At 34.0% G+C, this 24513-nt stretch overlaps 1 protein-coding gene and 1 pseudogene across 7 annotated transcripts in view; both read right to left on the bottom strand.

Annotated features, from left to right (window-relative positions):
• The window catches only part of LOC148846329 (pentatricopeptide repeat-containing protein At2g27800, mitochondrial-like), a 55916-nt gene that overhangs the window by 5029 nt on the left and 26374 nt on the right, over positions 1-24513 (bottom strand). For 4 of the 7 annotated variants that reach the window (XR_016102451.1, XR_016102450.1, XR_016102453.1 and 1 more), the window contains 2 exons: positions 22310-23076; positions 21905-22220 (listed from right to left, as the gene is read on the bottom strand). The gene's annotated coding sequence lies outside the window, so the exon portion shown is untranslated. Of the gene's footprint in view, positions 1-10036; positions 10362-21904; positions 22221-22309; positions 23077-24513 lie in introns of those variants that run through there. The other 3 variants (XR_016102452.1, XR_016102460.1, XR_016102454.1) reach the window with 2 other exon arrangements.
• Positions 22495-22962, bottom strand: LOC148846331 (pentatricopeptide repeat-containing protein ELI1, chloroplastic pseudogene; annotated as a pseudogene).

The raw sequence follows: 24513 nt of genomic DNA, 5'->3' as shown, positions 1-24513 counted from the left end.
AAAAAATCCAGCACACCAAATTTCATGACTAGATTCATCCATTTGACCATTAAATTAGAAAGATACCACTTCGATACACCAGATTAAATTGTCATGTCATTTGTCCCAACCTAAAGCCTCAAATGATTTTGGACCCATTCTTAACCCATTATAACACTTGGACCAATGAAATAGAACCTAATAGACCCATAAAACCCAAAAACTCAAAGATACCCCAAAGTTAAGAAAAGACAAAACTACATTTAAAATACATCAAATTTACATTTTTTGCCACTAACAACCCTAAATATGAGATTGCCATGATAGGCACGCCCCAAGCTTTCATTGAAAGCACAAAATCCATAAAAACAACCCCCAAATCAAAGACAATCTTTCACTAAAGAGGAAAAGTTGACTAATCACAATTTTCTTTGAAAAATCCATACCTATTCTCTTGTAAAAGTTTTCTTTAAGCCCAAGCCTTATGGTTTGATCAAGACCTCTTCCTCTCCCTTCTTCTATAAATACAAAACAAATTCAAGCTTTAAAAGGGAGAGGAAACATAAGGGAAGGCCCATACAACGGAAAACATTTAAACTTCATTCTATCTCATCCCTAACTACTGGAAAACTTTTGACAAGGTATATACGAAAGGTAAGTCTTTCATTTAAACTTTTAAACATTACTAGCGAGACACATGCAATGCATGGGAATTATTAAGCGAAAACTAAATAATAGAAAGTCATTTATTGAAATACCCCTTAGAGTTTCATGGATTTACTAAAATCTACCATATAGTTAGCACTTTACTAAAACACCACTTATAATTTGCAATGGGTTTAATCAATCTTCCATTATATTACAGTAGAAAATGATAGCGTTGACCCTAATGTTCATTTAAATAAATTTAATCAAAAGAAAATAAAAATAAAAATACTATTTTCCCTTAATAAGATACAGGCAACCACTTTGTTGGCTATATTTGGTCAATTTTGTTTTCTATATAGAAAAAGTGTTAATGGTATTTTTGGAATAAAAAATCATGGGCCTAATGGAAAAACAAACACTTCTTAATGAAATGTTGATTAAGTAAATAAGTTGTAAAATATATGGGATGTTTTAGTAAAATGAAAACTGTAAGGTAAGTTTAAGTAAATATGTAAAACTATAAGGTGTATATGAATGGCAACGGGACAAGTTCAGGGTGGGGGTCCATATTCCCTGTCCCCGACCCCAATTCTGAAATTAGCCCCTATCCTCAATCCTCGACGGGGATGGGTTCCCCATGGGGACCCAAATCCCCAAAATGTTTATAGATAATAGTATTTTTTAAATAAATTTATTTAAAATAAAAAATAAATTATAATTAATGTTTTAAATATGGTTTGATAGATATAAGATAAATAATATAATAGTATATTTATATAGATAACATTTAATAGATAGATAGATAGATAGACATAGATAGATATAATCGGGGTCAAGTTAGGGCGGGGACCTCAATCCCCATACTTAGTCTAAAATGTTTTATATCACAAATCTAATTTTTAGATTTATTTTTTAATAATTGCACTAAAATTTTTAAAATTAAATTAAATTTTTAAGTTTAAATCTTTATAACCAACTAACAAAACTAAAAAATCAACCCAAACCAAAACAAATAATAGTTTAATCTCCAATAAATATTACTCAATGAGTTATAACAAAAATACAATAAGTACAATAAATTAAATTTAAAATTTCCAATAATAGTAGTTTAATCTTCAATAATTATTGAAAGTTTTTGTTAAATAAAAAACAAAATAAATCTATACATAATCAATGAAAATACATTTATCACAAAAAAAAACAATAAATAATTACATAAATGCAATAAATATTAATCATAGTATATATAATTATATAATAAATATAGATTAAGAGTTTAAAAGTATTATTAATAAATATTAGTCTTTTTGAAAGTTATCTTCTCGAACTATTACTTGATATAAGTGAAATTAGTTATTTACAATATTATGTAAAAATATTAAATTATTATTAATTTAAATATTATGTTATAATCATTTTTCTACTTTTCAAAAATTTTTAAATTTATCACATAATTTCTATACTTTAACTGTTTAAAATCTAGTTATGTTTAATAATTTTATTTAAAATATTTAGTTATTTAAATACTTAAAAAATATGTAAAATTTTAAAATATTAATTATTTATTGAATTTAATTATCCATAAAATCATAATTTATACTATTATTACATAATTTCATTATTAATTTTGTAATATATTAAAGTATTCTTAATTTCGATATTATGTTATAATTATTTTTCTACTTTGAAGAAATGTTTTAAATTTATTACATAATTTTGTTATTTTAATTATTTAAAATGTAGTTATGATAAATTCTTAAATAATCTATAAAATATTTATTTTGTCATTTAAATTTTATTTATTTAAATCTATTACATATTATTAAATATTTGAAAAACATTTAAATTTGTAATCCCAAAAAAACATAATTTAAATTGTTAGTACATAATTTTGTGATATATTTTGTAAAAATATGAAATTTTTTTGTGTTTTTAATAAATATTTTAAATTTATTACATAATTTTGTTAGAATATTTAAATAATTCTTAAGTTTTTTAATCTAAACTTTTTTAGATAGATATAGATAAAAAGGAGAGAGGATAAATAGGAATTAGAGATAATTTAGGAAAGAAACCCTCTACTAAATTAGAGATAATTTTATAAATAAATAGGAAATAGAGATAATTTAGAAGATAAATATGAATTAGAGATAATTTTGGAGAAAGTGGGGGATAATGGGGGAGGTAGTTTAGGAGAAATTTTAGAGATAATTAGAGTGCATCTCATTGGTTCTTTACAAAATGACATGGAATAAAAAAAATAAAAAAAAGGAGAAAATTTCTTAACCGCTTTGTTGTAATATATATATATATATATATATATATATATATATATATAGTTATGCTAAATATTTCATTATTTAAAATATTTAAATAATATATAAAATATTCATTATTTGAATTTAAGATATTAAGTTATTGAAATATTTAAATAATTAAATATTTTTCTATGTAATCAAATAGCTATTTATTGAAATATTGAAATAATATTTTATTTTTTAATGTTAAATTTCTATTATTTGAATAACCTCGTTGGTGGTTGTGTGAGGTTTGCTTCTAGAACCGAAGTGAAGGTGCTACAATCCTATGGCTTCAACATGATTACATGACAGTATAGATGACATCTGAATGGTCAAAATTACGTTCCTTGGTCAAAGTTTGTAGAGGAATTTCTTATTTCTAAAGGCAAGTTGGAATATACATAAGCCAAAAAGTGGTATTGATGGATATAACAAATGGTTGCAAGAGAATGCACTGATTATGACTTGATTGTTTAATAATATGGAGAACCATATTAGCATAAACCTTATGTTTTTAGGCACTACCAAAGAAATACGGGATCATGCTAAAAAACTATATTCAATGAAGGAGAATGTGACAAGGATATACCAATTGTACCAAAAGTACTTTACACTTCAACAAGATGATAGAAGTGTTGAGGAGTATTACGCTACTCTTAAAATTTTGAGGAATGAATTGAATGTATATCAACCTCTATCTACATACTTAAAGGTACAATAGGAACAAAGGGAACACCTTGATGTAGCTTTTTTTTGTTTGGATTAAGAGTTGAATTTGAATGAGTTCGTGCCCAAAGGGAACACCTTTCAAAAGTTTATTTTCTTGTATTAGAAATTCCAATCCACATGGTAAAAATACTCTCATGTCTGAGTGAGTAGAGGCCATAGTTTCAAGGCTACGCCTAGGCGACTAGGTGATTTTTAGACGTCACCCCGCCCAACACCTAGGTGTTTTTGTATTAGGCATTCGCACATATATATGCTATACTATTTTTTTAATGTGCACATGTATTATATCATCTTCATTGGTTTGTTTTTTCTTATTACAATAAACTATGTTGTATATTATCATTTTTTATTAAAGAAAATCTCTTTTACTTTAATAAAAGAGAAGAGAAAATGAGAGCTGAGAAGAGAAAACGATGACAGGAAGTTCAAGACCTCTTGGTACGTTTTCTTCCTTCTTCTTTCGGGATGAAATAGGGCCTCCTGCTCTTCCTCCTCCTCCTCCTTAACAATCCTCCATTTTTTTTAGCCTAAAATAGGGTCTCCACCCCCTTAAACACAGTCCACATCACCCTCTTGGACTACTTATGTTGTGAACAAAACAACCCTTATTTTCACTCTTTTCTTATCTACAATCCCCCATTTTTTTGCCTAGATGCTAGATATGGCATTTTATGTTTTAATCGAATGATTTTATTGCTAATAGCTATCATACAGGTATGTTGGTTAGTATAAAAACCGAATAATGTAGCTTGAGGAGTAGGGATATATATTTTATAGTTTCAAATTCCATCGCCTAGGTGCCCGCCTAGGCGCCTTGGCTACTAAGAGCCCTGTGGTCTCCTAGGCTCACCTAGGCGCCTTGACAACTATGGTAGAGGTGGTGGAGTTCATGGAGGAGTACATGGTAGAGGTGTAGTGAGGGGGTAGGGATCATAGAGTTCAAGGTGGTTGTGGTGGTGGTAGAGAAGGTAGCCAAGGTAGTGGTAGATGTGGTGGAGTACATGAGTGCAGTTACTATGAATGTAAGGGACATACAATGAATTTTTGTTATGATTTTAGGGGTGGATTCAAGCCGAATCGAGCCAAATAGTACCAAGCTCGAGCTCAGCTCGAGACTATTCTATAAGGCTCAAGCTCAAGCTCGAGCTTAGTTTGAGCCAAAACCTTGAGCTCAAGCTCGGCTCAAGTCAAAAGTTTATAAGCTCGAGCTCGGCTCGGCTCGCCTCATTTTATATTTTATAAAAATATTTGCTATATATTTTATTATAAAATTATTTTATAAAAATAAAAATTATATATATAATTTATTTTATATTTAAAATTTAATAATTATAATATTTCTATTATATATATATATTATTACATATATTATATATTATATATATTCGAGCCGGCTCGCGAGCCTCACGAGTCGAGCTCTAGTAGGCTTGAGCTCAACTCGTTTATTAATCGAGCTACTGAATTGGGCTCGAACTCGGCTAAAACCGAGCCGAGCCAAGCTTTTCTCGAGCCGATATGATTTACATGGTCCACCATCTACTTAGGCCAATCATTCTTCAATTGGAAAGGATTACGGAGTTAGTGATGATACTACTACCTCTAATGGCAGGAAGGAAAAGGAGATGATATCTATCACACGAAAAGAGTACGAAAAACTTTGTTTGTCTTCTTCTTATAGTAACACTACCACTCTTGCCAAAATAGGTGTGGCTTGTCTTACTTCTTCCAAACCTTGGGTCATAGATTCCAGAGTCTTTGACCATATGCAAGGTCTCCAAACTTGTTCATTTCATTATCTCCCCCATCAACCTCCCAATCTATTACATTAGAGGATGGTACCACCTCCAACTTGATATCAATAATGCCTTCATGATGATCTTGAGAAAGAAGTTTATATGGAGCAACCTCTTAGATATGTTGCTTAAGGAAAGGTTGAGAGGGTGTGCAGGTTGAGGAAGGACAACTTATGGCATAAAATAATCACCTCAAGCTTGGTTTGGTAGGCTTAGTAGTGCAGTACAAGTTTGCATCAATGTAGTGTTGATCACTCAATTTTCATGAGGGACACCTCAAATAGTAAAATTATTCTTGCAGTGTATATCAATGATATCATTATTACAAAGAGTGACACCAAAGGAATTGAAGATTTAAAACTTTTTCTACAACACTAGTTTCAAACAAAAGACTTGGGACAATTTAAATATTGCTTGGGGATTGAAGTGGCGAGGTTTAAACGTGGAATTTCTTTCTAAGAATGGAAACATGTTGGTTTACTGGAGGAAACTGGGTTGTTAGGGACAAAACCAGTTGAGACCCCTATTGATCTGATCACTAAGATGACAAATAGTGGGGGAATTGTTGGAAGACCCAGGTAGATACTAGAGATTGATAGGAAAATTTTATCTTACTATTACTAGACCAGATATCCCCTTTAGTGTAGTACTCCACCAACTTATCCAAAACCTAAGAGTAAGAACTAGTGATTAAGATGGTGTAATGAGAGTGCTACGTTATTTGAGGAGTGCCTTAGGTATGGGGGCTGGTGTCAAAAAGGGGGGTGAACTGACACTAGAAGGGTACAATAATACTAATTGGGTAGGATCAGTAACAGATAAGCAGTCCATCACAAGATATTGCACTTTTCTTGTTGGAAATTTGATCACATGGAAAACTAAAAAAAACATTGTGGCTAAAAGTAATGTGAAGTAGAATATAGAGCGATGGCTCACACTACATGTGAACTCGTTTGGCTGAAATAGTTGTTATAGGAAGTTGGGGTGAATGTTCCTAAACTTATAAGGTTATTATGTGATAACCAAGCTACTATTATCTCTTCTACACTAGTGTTTCATGAAAGAAAGAAACACATATAGGTAGACTATCATTTTGTGAGAGGGAAAGTCACCAGTAAGGAGTTTATCATACCATATGTGAGATCAAAGAACCAACTAGTAGACCTTTTCACCAAAGGATTAAGTCGCATGCAAATGAGTTATATTTGTGACATGTTGGATCTTTATGACATCCATGCTTCAACTTGAGGGGGTATGTTAAAAGAATGGGTTATATTTATTTGTTAACACCTAGATAGGTGGCAGGACATATAGATCTTTTATTGTTTCTTTCTTGTGTTTTATGTCATTTCTAAGTAGGGGTATATTTATAATTTGTTCTTACACTTATAATAAAATAATAGGTCAACTGATTGAGAAAAATATATACAAAAAGTCTCAAACAACTGAACCCTCCTCTTATTCTTCTCCCTTTTCTCTCTTCTCTTCTCATCTAATTTTTCTTCTCCTACTCCATCTCTTAGTTTTTATTGTTTTAGTGGTTGATTTCATATATTAAACAATATTTGTTTTTATTGATGTTGGAAATGAAAAAAAGAAAATTTAAAAATTTGCCCAAAAATGAAATTATTATCCTATTTGGTGGTAGGTCAACAGTTTAACCTTTGATGTTAGAAATAAAAAAAGAAAAATTTTTGAAAAGATAAAACACAAGAAAATGAAAAAAAATAAAAAAAAATTACTCTTATTTTATATTAGTTATATTAAATAAAAAATAAGTGTGATAAACAATAATTGTTTTTATTGATGATGAAAATGACCCAAAAATTAAATTGTTCTTTTATTTCGTAAGGGTGAATAACTTAATCTTTTGAAACAAATATGTCAACCCTGAATATCATAGTTAAATAATAAAAAATATAAAAAAGAAAAAAAACACAAAGGAGTATGAAAAATGCAAAAAAGAGTTGTAGAACACATTTGGGACATATCTAATATTATATGTTAATCATATCAAACAATATATATATATATATATAGATAGATAGAGAGAGAGAGAGAGAGAAAGAGAGAGAGAGAGAGAGAGAGAGAGAGAAAGAGAGAAACTTGTGCTCATCTCTAATACTTTAATGATGATAATATTTTAGTAATCATATTAAAGAAAAAAGTGTGATGAAAAAGAATTGTTTTAATTGACGATAGTAATGAAATACAAAATTCAAAACTAAGCTAAAATTGAAGATGTTCTCATGCTTGATGGTTGTTCAATAGTTTAACTCTTTAAATGTAAATGTGTAAACTTTTGATGTCATAATTTAATAATAAAAAATAAAAGAAGATAAAATGCAAAGAAATTACAAAAATGAATAAAATTTGTAGAAACCATTTGGGAACATCTTCGTCATATTGAACAATAATAAATGTGATAAATAAAAATTATTTGTATACACAATTATATAAAAATGCTGAAATTTTAGAAATATATTATTACTATTATTATCAGCGCCTAAAATTGCCACGTGCAGAACACACACATACTAGTTCATATTAAACGAATAAGAGAAAGATATGAAATTACAGAAAATTTTCTGAAATTTTAAAAATTAAGAAATTGCAGAAAATAAACTACATTCTGTAATTCGTAAAATTTGCGGAAGAAATAAATTTCTACTCTTTAGTTTTTAAGAATAATATTGGATGCTTTATGATTATGTTGAAAACAACATCAAATCTGTAAAAACCCCAAACTTTCTTCTACAAGAATGAATTTGGATATAAACCGCTTGTTCAAGGCATTGAAGATAAAATGCTCAATCAACGGCACTTCTACAAAGGGTGTCAGTTGTTACCATCCTTCATTGGGAGAAATTTGAGAGAAACATATAAAAGTCAGGTTAAAAAAAAAAAAAAAAAAAAAAAAACTAAAGTGGTTTTTGGGACCAATTTCATATTCTCGTTTCCCAAAAAATGGCAATACAACAGCACCATGTCAGAAAAAGCTAAAAACAACCATGCCTTGAAATTGGGAAGGCATGGTCTGAGAAAACACCTAATATCGTTGTTGCTAATAACTGTTAGATGATGGTGGCACAGAAAAGATGGTCTTAGAAAATTACCGTTTTTTTTTTTTTGAGAACCACCCAAGTTGGCTGATGGTGTTGCTAATAACGGTTAGCAATGGAACCAAACAAAGAAATATTACCGTTTTTTTTTTTTTTTAGAGGCACGCCATTGCATCAGAGCAATGGAGAAATGACATTTTCTCCAAACACCACCCAAGTTAAAAGATGGTCTTAGAAAATAAAATAAGTGTATTTTGGGGCTTTAAGAAACTGCAACACAAAGTCCAAGTCCCCAAGTGTTATGACTCCCAAGTACCATGGTCTTAGAAAATAAAAGAAGGTTGAAAGACCGTCCATTTGAAAATCATCATCGTTATATAAGCCTCGCCCCGTTCTATTCTGTTTGGTTCCAAGTAAACAATTAAATTTTTATGAGCCCCCAAATTGGCCTTATCCCATAAACTCAAATTTGTTTGTGGACCTTAGTATGGGTTCTATTTGAACCATGCCTATACTTTCAAATGTGTATGGGCCTTAACAGTTGGGCTTTACTTTTGTTAGTCTATTAGCACAATGAAATGGTACATGTGAGACCCACTATGAAGTTAAGTTCAAATTCAAATTCAAATGTGAATTACAAATTTTATTGATTTATAAAAAAAAAATCCAACTAGAACCCATCTTAAGTCCTAAAGATGGAAATCTAATCAATAATTAAATAGAGAATAGTTGATTAAAAATCATTCTCTATAAATGGCAACTAGAATCAATCAAGGCACATCTTCTCATAGATGGAAATTTATTAATGATTGAAGAGAGAATAATGGACGATAAATTATTCTCTTAAAAAATGACAATAATTACAATCTTTCATTCTCCGAAAAGGGTTAATGAGAATTAATTAAATCCTTAATCAAGAGGACTAAGAGATGAGACCAAGAAATCTGTAAATAAGGATTCCCATCAAGGGGGAGGGAACTTTTGAGTCAAAGATAAAAGCTAAGTAAGAAGGCTCTTAAGGAGAAGAAATCACATACACCATCTTCTTGAGAGCAAAGCAACAACTCTTGAAATCTTAAAGAACCCTTCTCTTATCAAACTTCCAAAGTCCAATTGAAGGAAGCAATCTCCATTTCTAATCTTATGTAAATCGCATACACCATCATCTGACCATCGGTTTCAACTCAAATCCTAATCTTCTAGTTGCAAGAAATACATCATCAAATTACTTAGATCATTTCTAATTACTTCCACACAAGTCTTTTTTGGTCTGTCCCTAGCTCTTTTAGTCCCTTCAACTTGCAACAGATCACTTTTTCTAACAAATTCTGTAGACGGTCTTCTATGTAGTGATCAAACCATCTCAATCTACTTTCTCTCATTTGAACCTTTTTCAGAATAAAGCTGGAAAGATAGGGTATTTCTCTTTTGATCTATTTAGAAATCGTCTTATTACTTTTCTATTCTCAATTCAACTATATCCAACTCGTAAACAAATAAAGATGCATTAAAGATAAGCACAATCTTTCATTCTCTAAAAAGGGTTAATGAGAATTAATTAAATCCTTAATCAAGAAGACTAGGAGATGATACCAAGAAATCTATAAATAAGGATTCCCATCAAGAGGGAGGGGACTTTTGGGTCAAAGAGAAAAGCCAAGTAAGAAGGCTCTTAAGGAGAAGGAAGCACATACACCATCTTCTTGAGAGCAAAGCATCTAACTCTTCAAGTCTTAAAGAACCCTTCTCTTGATCAAGCTTTTAAAGCTTAATTAAAGGAAACAATCTCCATCGTTTTCTAAAGTACGGGAGCACATCACCTGACCCTTGGCTTCAACTCAAATCCAAATCTTCTAGTTGCAAGAAATACATCATCAAAAAAGAATCAGAGGTTCTATCTCTTTTGTAAGAGAATTCAAATCCAAAGAGTTTGTATCCCATTTATTTCAAATATATAAAAAAAAAATCAATTTATTTGAATTGGTCTTCACTTTTCTTGTATTTGGATTTATACACAAAATGTGTTGATAGCCATCATTAAATCATGGGCACTTGGATCATTTCTAATTACTTCCACACAAGTCTTTTTTTGGTATGTCCCTACCTCTTTTAGTCCCTTCAACTTGCAACATATCACTTTTTCTAACAAATTCTGTAGACGGTCTTCTATGCAGTGATCAAACCATCTCAATCTACTTTCTCTCATTTGAACCTTTTCAGACTAAAGCTAGAAAGATAGGGTATTTCTCTTTTGATCTATTTAGAAATCGTCTTATTACTTTTCTGTTCTCAATTCAACTATATCCAACTCGTAAACAAATAAATATGCATTAAAGATAAGCACAACTAATTTATAGAAGTAATATATCTTATTAAGGTCCAATTTGTCTAGCTTTAGAATGAAACAAATAACGACCTCTTCATGCCAGATTTATCTATTTTGATTACCTAACAATGAAAGGTTATTTCTTAAACAAAAATTAATAAATTGTTATACCATTAAATTAATGAAATGCATCAGAAATCAAATGCCATAGAAAATGCATCATTCACTACACAGAACAGGCATGTTTCATGCATAAAGAGGGTGACATGCTTTGTTATGTCCTTGTACTGCTGTAGTCATGTCCTTTCATCTCATTAACACAGTGATTTAAAAGGCGCGCCTAAGCACACAGGCGAGGCACATTTCAGGGTATGCACCTTGCCTAGATCCTAGGTGCAGCCCTTTCAAAAGGCGCATGCCTGGTGTGCCTAGGCATGCGTCTTGCGCCTCAGCCCAACCCAAGCGAAGCTCTGAGAACCCCCAATTTGGTAATGTTGTCCATTCATTCATCCTAATAAAATGTATTCTTAAAAAGCAATTAAAACTATAAAATTATTATTTTTTGTGTGAAAAATAAGAATTTAAGGCCTAACATTGACTTGATTGGGCTTGCCTCGAGAGGCGTGACACAAAGCCAGCTCGTAGAATCAAGAATGTAATATGTTTTACATTACATAATGTAATTTACATTAGCTATATGAAGTACTGCAATTGAGTGATAAAAGAAATTAGAGGTTTTACAAACTTGAAAATGTTTTATATGTTTGCTTTTATTTTTAAATTTTCATTTGAATATGCTTTACATCTTATGTTTATGTATTTTAATTTTAGATAATAGGTTTTTCAAAACATTATTTTAAAATTTTAGTTTATATTTTTTATTTATATTATGTTGAATATTTTTTGAATTTTTTGGCTTTTTTTTGAATTTTCTGACATTTTTTTTAATTTTTTGGCTTTTTCTTTGCACCTTGCATCAAAAAGGCGTGCACCTCGCCTTGCACCTTGCGCCTCAAGCACAAATTGACCCCTGCACCTTTTTTGTGCCTTGCACTTTTAGAACACTGCATAAACATTGTGATAATGGTATTTCCTTTTCAAGATTAGCAATGTAGTTTTTTCCTTTTACCACATTAATAAAACCAGTGAGTTACTCTAATCTCTATTGTCCACTAATAGCTATTCTTGTGCATCTCCACAAAATCTTTCCCTTCTTAAACAAGGAGAAAAAGAGGTTCTAAATAGAGTCTATATCCTCTGGAGGAGTACACCCAGCACGAAAAACGGCAAAAAGGTTTTCAAACACTGTTCATAAAAGACCCAACCAAATTTCCTTACCTAGAAATGTCGTGCCAAAGGAGACCAAGAAATATAGATAAGAAGAAGAAACAAAAGTTTAGAAAAGCGCAAGAAACCTGCCCAAGGTGATCAACAATCCATACTCTTTCATCCACCCCATTAAAACCTAAGAAAACACCCTCAAGAGATTCAAGAAGCATGGTGACTTCCAACATCTCACGATCCCTAAGAACTCTCATCTCTTAAGTCCAGATCTCTTGCCAACAAAACATGTTCCAACACCCTACCAATAAGATCTGACACTGCACATCTCATACATGGTGGGTTCCAATCTCAAGGTGAGATGCACGGTGTCAGATCACGTTGGTAGGGTGTTGGGACATGTTTTGTTGGCAGGAGACCCCAACTCATCATCTCTCCTATATCCAAAATCCCAACAAAAGGAATTGCATGAGAAAGAAATGAAGGAGATTGGATATTTTTTGTAGGATGATAAGGAGTTTAACCTAAGAACCTATGCTTCAATTATGACTCTCCCCAGCAAAGATCTTCCCAAAATCTGACAAGTTCTCCTTCACTCAGATCTATTTAATGAATTTGTGAATTATAACAACAGATTGAATTGCTTTTACAAAAGAGATATCCATCTAGGTGACAAAAATACACGGCAGGTACTTAATTGTAATGTTATCTATTATTTGGGGGGCGCATCTTACTAATATGTGGATTAATAAAACCTATTATATACTTGCCATAAAAAATACAACCTATCATATACTATACATATATATATATATATATTACTTATGTTAAACTTCATATGGACATGGCATTGAACAGAAAAGAAGGAAGAAACGGGATTAATGTAGCCAACCACATATAGTTGGGATAAGGCTTAGATGATGATGCTAGTTATGGTTAAGAATGTGTTGGCCTCTTTTAACCATATATTTTCTACCCACGTATCCCATCTCAGCCAAGATGGCAGCAACGATTGAAAGAAGGATGAGAGATTTCTATGGCATGGCTGGAAAGAAGAGAAGAAATTCATCTAGTCATCTAGTGGACTGGGAATTGGTGTTTAGAGACAAAAGAACAGAGAGATTGGGAATTAGAAGAATGAAGGAGTTGAACATTTCCCTATTAGAGGAGTGGTATTTCAGGTTTGAGGAGAAGAGTGGAGGATTGCAAAGGAGAGCTATTCAAGCTAAATATAAATCTAGAAATATGGGTTGGGAACCAGGACAAGCCAATAAATTATATGGTTGTTCAGTGTAAGGCATTAAGAAACTCCATAATGGGACTAGAGTAAGGTGCCAACTGCCAACCAGCTGATTGGTAAGGTCCCCTGCAGGTTGTAGTGGAGACTTGGGATCAAATCCCACCTGCACCTGGGTTCGGGGATGGGCTACCCCCTGTTGTGTAGCCCTTCAGAAGATATAAAAAAAAAAAAAAAACAAAGGTAATGGGACTAGAGTCAAATTGGGAAAGATGCTGGTGTGGAGATAGTCCTCTAAGGGAAGTGTTCCCAACCATGTTTGAGAGAGCCATTGATAGGGAAGCTATGGTGGCTAATTACCTGCAGGTCATTAATGATGGGTGTGTTTGAAAGTTTGGAAGGCCTCTTAATGATTGGAAAATGGAACAAGTGCTGGAACTGTTGCAAAAATTATACAACATGCAGTGCACTCAAATCCTAACAAAGATGATAGAAAGGTGTGATCTGAGGAGAACAAGAAAATATGGGGTTCCCAACTAATAGTGTGGTGTAAGGATATACCTTCCAAGGAAGTTTTTCTTGTATGGGCTGCTTAGATAAGATCCTTACTAAAGATAACCTGTTGAAGAGAGCTCTGGTTGACTCCTCACATCAATGGACCTTCTACTGATTGTCTGATTCTTTGCAGGTTCACCTATGAAATCTGGAGCTAAATTTTCAAGCTTTTTCCAGTTAGAGGTTGCTGTCCTGCTTTGGTAGTAATGCTCTTGAAGGTCTAGCATTTGCAATAGCTAAGGAAAAATCAATTGGCAAATGATTCCTGGGGTTGTAGCAGGAGAGAAATGTGAGGGTGTTCAAGAATATTGCTAACTCAACTAGGATGTTTGGCAGAAAATATGGGGCAAATTGATTTCTTGGATATCTGTAAACAAATGTTTTAAGAGAAAAGATTCTAGTTCTTTGTTTGTTTAGAACCCTTTTGTTAGCACAGGGGGTTGGTGGTATAGCCGTATAGGAATTCTTTTTGCATGTTCTGATATAAATTCCTGTGTACAATATCTAGTTGTAAAGGGGCCTCTCTTTGTTATAGTAATGAAGTATACTTTACCTCCTCCAAAAAAATGGTGATGATGATGTTAAGCTTTAGAGTTTTATTGTTGAAATATAGATCTAGTAGTTTCTAGGAGGGATAAAGAGAAGATATAAGCAAGGGGCTCTTTTTTTCTTGCCTATTAGGGCAATTACTGCCACAGGTTAAACAGAATGAGAGCTCCATCTCTTTTTTGTGTGTCCTCCCAAATCTTTTACTAAAATATTATAGATTTCTTTATTTGTCAATAGTCTTCTTTTGACATGCAGCCCTTTCCAGTTAGACTAATATTGCGTAATGGCCCTTTTCTGATATGCAATTGCTATAGTAAATACTTTGTGTGTGCAATGTTGTTTTTGAAGATTTAAATTAATTGAAATAAAATGCTGTCATAATTTGGATATGATGATTTAACATGTAAATGATATTTGTTATTTTCAGTATAAACTAAAAAGCTTTGCTATTTTTCAATTTGTGTGCTTCTTCAGAAATAAAAATCAGGAAATCAACCAAGAATTTAGGTTTTTTGTTGAATTTTATTGCCTAGACAATACCTAGGTAAGTGCCTAAATGGTCCATCGCCACCAGGAATTACTTACACTCTAAGCCTAAACATCCTTCTAAAACATTTTTAAGAAGTTGTCTAAATCTCCCATTGCCACCGGGGTTGAGGGGGTTATGGGTATGGGGGACAGGCTACCCCACATTGTGTAGCCCCATCAAGATATTAATGTTTACTCCCTCTATAGATTTCTGGGTCCTTCGAGAATTTCATTCCTAAAAGAGTTTCCTAATCAAATGCACAACTCTAACCCCAGATAAACCCTCATCTACTTGCAAAGACCTAATTGTAACCCCACAGACCCAAACCTTAGACATAAATCCCCAATAGCATCAATTCCTTTTTAATTCTCTTAAAATTGTCTCCAGTCCAGCTTGGTTCATATAAGTGAACATACAACATTTTTGAATTTTATATCTCCTCTCTCAAGGCCAATAAATAAACACAGAAGGTTATCCAAGTTTTACAAGACATTCAAATGTTACCAATAGCTGACCTTTTTAACTTAAAAAGAGAGAGAATCTGCAAATGAAAACACTTCAGATTGCTTCTGTTGTTAGGAATGTTATTAGGACAGTTATTGGGCCGTTAGTGGGTTGTTAGTGGGCCTTTTTATGTGTTTCCTCTGTTAATTTGTAATCAGGGGTATTCTTGTAATATCCCCTCTTTAATTGAACACCCTAATATATATACATCAAGTGGGGTGCCGCCCCTATTACTTTACTGGAAAATCTTTCTCTCTTCTCTGCTCTCTTCTTCTCTTTTCCTTCTTTTCTATTCTAGATGGTATCAGAGCAGATCTGACTACAAGAGGAGCTTGAATACATCTTTTCTCTCCTCTCGGGTTTCTCGGGAAAAGACTTGACTAGTCAAATCTGAGAAGGACCCAATCAGGTAAGGGTTTTCTGTGCTGTTTTTTTTCCTTTTTGATTGTGGGACCAAGAGGGTGATTGTTTGGGTGTTTAACTTGTATGTTGTATACTGTGATAGATTGTTGAGTGTTTAGAGAGGTTTCTCTCAGTGTTCTGTATGATCTGAGATCCAGTCAGCTGTGGCGTAAGCCTTGTTTTTTGATCTCTAGTGTCCAGGCCTGTTGTTTATTGTGCTGATTTGTTTATGGTGGAAGTGCCTTCTTTTTCCTGCAAGATTCAAGACTGTTGCAGGTTTTTCTGCGAAGTTGAGCTGTACGGTTCTTCTTCACTGTTTGTTTTGACTTGGTAATGCTTGGAGGTTTCCTACACTGCTATTCATTTCTTGTGGAAGGTGTTCAGTGTAGAGTGTTGGATACCATTAACATGAGAAAGAAAAAAGGAAAAAAAAAAAAAATACAGACCTGGTCACTCCCATGTCGGTGCTATTATTTGTTTGATTGGTTTAATGTATTTGTGGGATTGTTACTTGCTGCACTTGATAAATGATGACTGATGATTCAGCCATGTCTGAAGTCACTAGAGGTCAGAATATGGTCAGCCCAAGGGCTGAGAACTGGGGTTTCCCTGTTACTATTACAGTCCTTGATGGACTGAACTATATGGAGTGGTCCAAAAGTGTAGTTGTATGTTGGGTCTAGAGAAAAGCTTGAATACTTGTCCAGTGACACTCCTCAACCCAAAGAGGCTGTTGCAGACCATGATAAGTGGGTTCAAAAGGATTATTTGATCATGTCTTGGCTTGTTACTTCTATTCATCAAAGTCAGAGAAAGAACTTTATGTGGGCTAAAACCGCAAAGGAGATTTGGGACCAGGCTAAGGCTACTTTCTTTGAGTAGAGACACTATGCTCGTATTTATCAACTACAGGTTGAGTCCTCCAATTGTAAACAGGGGAGAAGAGTCTGTCAGGTTACTATTCATCTCCTACCTCCATGTGGAGGGAACTTGATCATAATCAAAGTGTTGACTAGAAGAATGAATCAGATGCAAGAGTACAAAAGGCTTGTGAATCAGCAGTGAGTTTTTGCCTTCTTAGAAAGTCTTAATCCTAGTTATGAGCCCATTCGGATTCCGATTTTAGAGAGCAAGGAACTCCCATCACTTCAAGAAGTGTACTCTTTGATTCAGTCTGAAGAGAGTAGGAGGATAGCCATGACTCCTCCAATGGGGGAACAGCAAGTAGCCCTCTTTGCCAAATGCCAAGGGAGGTAATGTAGATAAGGGTGGTACAGGGATGAAGAAGACTGTGAGGAAGTTGATAAAAACAAGATGTACTCACTATGGTAGACACAAACACATTAAAGAGACATGTTGAGATCTTGTTGTGAAGCTGAAGAATTTTCGGTCCTTCCAGAAGAAGCAACCACATATTCCGGAAGAATTATAGCTTGGAAATGTTGTTTCTGATGGTTCATTTCAACAGGGTGCTACAGGTTCTAACCCTAAGGAGGGATTACTGAATACCCTATGTGGTCAGCTGCAAGAATATGGCGGGACTCTCCGTCAACTTGAGGAGACATCTATCACTCCTACCTCACATGTGTCCATTTCAGGCAACCAGGCCCCTGCATTTCATGTGTCTACTTCTTCCAACCTTGGAATAATCGATTCTAGGGCAACCAACCATATGACTGATAAGCCGAATTTGTTTTCACAATATCATTTACTTTTTGATAGAGACAAAGTTAGGCTAGCTGATGACTCGCACACCACCATAGCTGGCCAAGGTGCAGGCCCAATTGGAGTGGGTGACTCCCTTAGAGCTGAGATCTTTGCAGTTATGGAAGGAGTACAGAAAGCTAAGGAGTTGAACATCAAGAAACTCTTAACTGAAGGGAATTCAGAGGTGGTGATAGGGTGGCTGATTAAAGATCACAATGGCTTATGGAAGTACAATAATGAGAGGAGGAAATTCAAGTGGCTGGTGCGGGAGATGGAAGTTAAGATACTTTGGGTTAAAAGATCGGCTAATTTCCTAGCTGACGGTTTAGCTAAACAAGGGGCAGAAAGGGATTCACTTTTTTGGGCTAAGCTGTAACTATAGTGTGTTTTCTTTCTTTCTTTCTTTTTTCTTTTCTTGAGGTTCTTTGTTGCTCTTGGAAGATAAGCGTGTTTGTCTTCCTATTGTAAATCTTCTTTTGATGAGTTAATGAAAGTGTTATTGATCAAAAAAAAAAGAGGACAGTGGTTTGTGGAGCTATAACAATGAAAAGAAAAAATCGTTATGGTTGTGTAGGGACATTGAGATACAATACAACTGGGTGAAGAGGACCACTAATTCATTTGCAAATGGGTTGGGCAAACAAGGGGTGAATAGGGAGTCTATCTTTTGGGCTAATTTTTAATTTCCTTTCATTGTATTTTGTTGATGGGGAGCTAAGACATTTTATCTCCCCCATATTGTATCTAAAGCTTCACAAATCTTCACTTAATTAATAAAGTTTCCGTTATTGATAAAAAAAAAAAGGTGCAATGCCCTTACATAATGGGGTTCTTCATTCAATTTATCATGTTCCCAAATTTCCTACCAATCTTTTGTCAATTAGTTGCATTATAAAATCCTTGAATAGCAATGTAACCTTTTCTTTGATTTCTATGTTTTCCATGATTTGACTTCTGGGAGAACCATTGGTAAGGGTCGTGTGGTTGATAGTCTCTACATTCTGGATGATGTTGCAGCTCCGAAGTCAAGTAATACAACAAGTTTTGTGAGCCAGTTGTGAAACACACTTGCAACAATCTGAATAAAGAAAAGAAAAAAAAAAAAAAAAAAAAAAAAAAAAAAAAAAAAGAGAAGAAGAAGATGAAGAAGATGGGAGAGAGAAAAGTAAAGGAAGAAGATGGAAGAAAGGGAAGAAGAAGAGAGTTCTAAAACCCCTCTTCAGCCCCAAATGATCTATTTGATTCTTTTCTTGTAAAAAATAAAGACAATTACATGAGTGCCCTTAGTAGGGCGTCCATCACCAAAGACAACAATAAAAAAGCAAAAAACCGGCCCATAACGAAGGCCCACTACCTAATAACACAAGTTATAAACATAACTTAAAGAAAAATAAAGAAACTAAGGCCCATTCGGCACATTCTCACTACACTCCCCCTCAAGCTGAGTATAATGTCAATCATGCCTCTGCTTGGGTTCTGGTGGACCCCTCCCCCGGATGTAGTAAGCCTTTTTGACCCAAACTTTTACAAGAGTAGTTGTTCTTTGGTCAATTTGGGAAGAAAGAAAATAATAGGATCTTTAAGAATACTAAAAGATCTGAGGAAATTGTAGAAGGAATAACTATTAAGGTTATTAACTGGTTGAAAACAAGTGAGTTGTTTAAGGACTTTTCAACTAATGACATTTACAGAATATGGGGTGAGGTGGCAAGTACCACATCCCCAAAGCCTGTGGTGCAGGAAATGTGGGCCCCATGACTTCCCAAACACAAAGTTGAACTTTGATGGCAACTCTATAGGTAATCCAGGCCTGTCAGGTATAGGGGGAGTATTTAGAGATGGGGAAGGCAGAATTATTGCCATGTATTTGAGGCCAATAGGAGAAGGAGATTCATTAAGAGCAGAGGTGATGACTTTACTTCAAGGCATAAGATATGCCAAACATTTGGGACTACATCAAATGGAGATTGAAGGGGACTCTAGGCTATTAAGGGGTGGATGCATCAGGTTGTTTGGGAGCATGGAAATATAGACAAATGATAAGGGAAATAATGAATATAATGAGAGAGATTGGTGTGTGCTTTAAGTGGACAAGAAGGTCAGCTAACGGGCAAGCGGATACCTTAGCAAAACAAGCGACTATAAGGGAGAACATGTTTTGGGTAATGTTATAATGTGTATGTAACTTAGGTCAACTTCTTCTTAGGAGATTAATGAAGTTACTGTTTCCAATAAAAAAAAATGTTGAAGCTTTGCCTTTGGAACTCCCTCAATTAGAAAATCCGTTAGCTGCTATTCTGATGCAATGAAAAGAATGCACACCTCTCCTAAAGCCACTCTTTCCCATATAAAGTGTCTGTCTACCTCAATGTGCTTAGTTTTATCGTGCTGAATCAGGTTGTGAGCAAGATTAATAGCAGCCTAGTTATCACAATATAACATCAATGACTTGTCACATGAAACACCCATCTCATCGAGGAGAGAACTATGCCATAACAACTCAGAAACCCCATGGGACATAGCCCTACATTCTGCTTCAGCTAAAGATCTAACAACCACTAATTGCTTTTTACTCTTCTAGGAAACAATATTCCCAACTACCATAGCACAATAGTCTAATGTGCACCATACATCTCTCCATATCATCCTTTTCTACTAACATATACTATATGCTCCCACCTTCTCAACAAATAATTGATGGATAGTTTTCAAGGTGCCAACCCACTACCACCTTAGAATCTCCCTCAACTACAAGATTTTCCACTCCTAGTTGCTTTGTGGCATGTATTCCTTGCACCACGGCATAGTTTTCAAGGTGCCAAGGTGAGGCTAAGTGACAAGGGGGGGAGGGAGGTGCCTTGTCGCCTGGGCGATGGATTTTTTCAAGTAAAAGTATGTATCCTAGGGTAGTTCCCTAGGTTCCATAATCATATTTCCTTAATAATTATCCATAATTTTCATGGGAGAAGTATAAACTTCATGTTAAAGTATAGAAAATGAACATATTCCAACATATTCATGAGAAAAAAAGAAGAAAAGAAATTTCAAAAAATATAAGGGCTGAACCCCTATTTCTGTTATAGGAAAAGAAGAAAAGAGAAGGTGGAAGAAGAAAATTGGTATATAGTATAGACACAAAATTAGTAAAGAAAAAGAAGTAAATGTGTTGGTTAGACAACATTTTAAGTTCTTCCTTACTTACTGGTTCAGGTTTTGAAGTCTTTCAGGGTTCAATACAGCATTTAGCAATGTTTGTGTTGATTAAACCCTTAAACACACAAAATGAATATTTTTGTTTAAAAACGTCTATTTTAAAATTACAACCTCAAAAAATTAAGAATTTAAAAGTTTTGTCTAACACACTACAGAAAACTGCTTGGCGATTAGGTAAGGCGAGCCTCCAAGGGTGCCTTGTCACCTAGGCGTCGCCTTGACAACTATGCTCTACAGCCAGTATCTCAGCCCTTGTTGAATCTCCAACTCCGACTGGTCCCAAGAATAGGGATAGGATGTTTCTATCCATATCTCTTAAGATCCCTCCTATACCTGAAGGCCCTGGATTGCCTAGACTGCTGCCATCAAACTATCAAAGTTCAGCTTTACCACACCCTTTGTGTGTGTGTGTGTGTGTGTGTGGGGGGGGGGGGGCTGTAGAGGGGGTTCCGTACACTATCCCAAACTGCAAAAGAAAATAAGCCATGTCCTTTGAGAAGTAAGAACACATAAATAGAAGATGATCTACACTTTTACCATTCGTGAAACACAGGGTGCACATGTGGGAAAAGACACCAATTTTTCCTCTTTATTTGAAGCTTCTCACATGTGTTAACTTATAGATTGGCAGCTCCTAGCGGAAAACTTTAACTTTGTGAGGGGTCAGGCCAACCCAAAGGGCATTCCAAGGGAAATTGGCTGGTTGGAGGTGATATTCACACAAAATCTTAAGGTAAAAAAAAAAAAAAAAAAAAAAAAAAAAAAAAAAAAAACTGAAAAGGATTCAACAGGGACAAAGACCCACACTCTTACATCTTCACCATTTAAGGAGAGGAAGCAATGGTTTAGAAGGTCAAGCAATACAAAGACCCACCTCTTAATCTTCAGAACTCTTCATCCCCTACTTAGATCTAAAATCCAAGAGAGGGATCCATTGGAGAATACATCCAAGTCCATGCAGTCCAATCATTTTTCAGGAAATTTCATACACTAGAAGGGGTGGAATACTCTACTCACAAATTATGATCTGGGCAAATGCACTTGAAAAGTTCTAAGGATAACTTAGTTGACTGAGACATAGATTCAAATATTTAACCATAACAAATGCAATGAGATAGAATAAAAAACAGATAATCTTTTTTACACCACAAATTGAAACACCATCCTATGGGACCATGTGAATAAGAAAATGTCTGGTGTAGATTTAATAACAAAACAAAATGAAAAAAAAGAACCTGTCAAAAACAGAAAACTTGACAAAACGGAGATAAAAAGACATATAAATCAAATTGACTAGTAAAGTACAAGTACCAAGGAATGTTTCCTTACCAAAATTTGATTTTCTCTGTATTTTATTGGTTCCTGGTTGGTTCATAAAGCCTCTTTCACAAATGATGAAAATGTAACTACAAAAACAGAAAAATGATGAAATGAAAAACAATAGATAAACAGATCAAACTGACTAGTAAATTAAAAGAAAGGACGGATTCCTTACCAAAATTTCTTTTGCTCTGTATTTAACTGGTTACTTGATGATGCAGTATCTTTCAGAAAAATTGAAAATGCCACTGTACACCATGGCAGGAAATTTTTTCACTCATAGTAGTAATTTATCCACATCCTCATTCTGCTTTCTTAGAGTGAGGTTCCTTCAAATCCCAAGATGCTTTAATGCAAAAATCACCAGTAATCTCCACAAGAACATGACCCATCTTGAAAATGGTGGAATCTACTCCAATCTCTGATCACAATCTCCCTCTGGGTTATCTTGGAGATGAATTCTGTAAATGTATGACAATCAACACAAATGCGAAGGTTCTTCATAACATGGATGGGAATTCCATTTGGAGTATTCAAAACGCCAAAAACAATAGCAAGTTTCTCACTGTGGTAGAGGAGTACATTCTCTTTTTGCTCCTCCTCCACATCATGAAGAACAAAGTTTGTATTAGGGACATAACCCATCCCCTTAAGGTGCTCATAGAACTCCTTCAAGGTTGAGTATATATCATCAATCTGATCATGTGTCTTATCTCCAGTGACAAAAGAATGTAGCTTGTTCTTGACCTTAACCCAACTAATTCCTGGTTCCTTGGTGATTCCTTGATCCTTTATCAGTTGGCGAACTTCTTCAACTTCAGTCCACATGCCTAGTGATGCATAGATGTTTGACAATAAAATGTAGGTACTGGAATTGTGTATCCAAGTGTAGCTTACCAGCTCACATGGTCTCACTTCAATCATCTAAATCCAAACTCTTGTCTGCAGTAAAGATTGATTACAGCCTTGACAGAAAGCTAATACTTATTTTATTAAATCAGGATTTACAATTGATTATGTCATAATCCAAATGTAATTGATCAGAACACCCCCTATATGGAATTTGCAAAAATAGTGTTTGCTATTCTTCCACAAAACCACCCTTTTTCTAATGCTGTACATGATCAGAATTGGATCCATTTACGAGAAAAGGCATAACTTTAACATTACTAGCAAGTATTCCACAACCAAGTGACTGGACGGAGGGAGAGATTGATCTGGTAGCTCATTCATCACTTTCTATGTATCATAATTTAGTGAGGACTTGAAAGAAAATTTAGTGTCCAAACACGTACAGGCAATCTGAGAGCATATGAGGCTTATACATGAACTCTAGCGTTCCATGTTAGGTTTGGTAAGATGCCATTCGCAAGGTGTTTAAGTTGTCATTTCAGCACTTAAATACAAACATAAGATATAAACAAGAAAGTGACTACACTTTTAATCCTAAGATGCTTCCAAGCAATGCTTTGAAAATCGTAATTGCATCGTAAATTGTAAAGGGGTTTGAATCGAATCATATTGTGAATCATATCGTAAATCGTAAGACTTTTTCTGATTTTTCTGAAAGTTGTCAAAAACCTATAAAAATACCTAAACATTTTAAAAAAGAGAATAAAAATGATTCTGCACCAACTTTCAGCTTATACACAGTATAAAAGTAGGTAATATTAGTGACAATTACACTACTTTCGTATCATAGCAGTAGTCAAAATTCAATTGATCCTAGGTATAACTAAGGAACATTTTGCTTTGGTTATCCTTATCCCCCAAGGCTTTTAAACAAAAAAACCATAATGTTCTCTAGTTTCTATTGCTAAAATTGTTAAAATCAAACATGCATCGTAAAAAATCTTAAAATAAGAGACTAGTAGGTTACATAGAGCCTACAAAGATCCAAGAGCAAAATAATTCAAAATTTAAACTACACATTTCAGTACAATACTACAAATAAACATTATATACAATTAAAGAATCTAAAGTCTAAACTAAGATATCATGATTCATGTACACATTTTAATTTTAAAGTCTAAAGTCTAAATACATATTAGGTGTTCTGTTTTCATGGAAGAAAAATACAAAAACAAGGAAGAGTGAAAGGAAAATTAATATGGGGCAGAGGCCCTGTTTTGTGTCAAAGACAATGGAAAAAATGAGGAGGAGCACTTGTTTTACGTCAAGAGAAAAAGAAGGGGAAATGGAAAAGTGGGGAAAATAATAGGGTGGAGCCCTGTTTTGTGACAAAAGTGACGGAAAAAAAATGGGGAAAAACCTCCATTTTGCATCAAAACAAGAGGGTGAAAATAGCTGGGCAGAGCCCCTGTTTTTTGTGTTAAAAACAATTAAGAAAAATGGTATCAAAATATAGGATTTTTTTTT

The sequence above is a fragment of the Nelumbo lutea genome, chromosome 7 (genome assembly GCF_056320005.1).
Source record: "Nelumbo lutea isolate HS-2025 chromosome 7, American lotus-T2T, whole genome shotgun sequence".
Classification (NCBI taxonomy): Eukaryota; Viridiplantae; Streptophyta; class Magnoliopsida; order Proteales; family Nelumbonaceae; genus Nelumbo; species Nelumbo lutea.
Note: the sequence above shows the minus strand (reverse complement) of the source record. Positions and strands in the feature narration are given on the sequence as shown.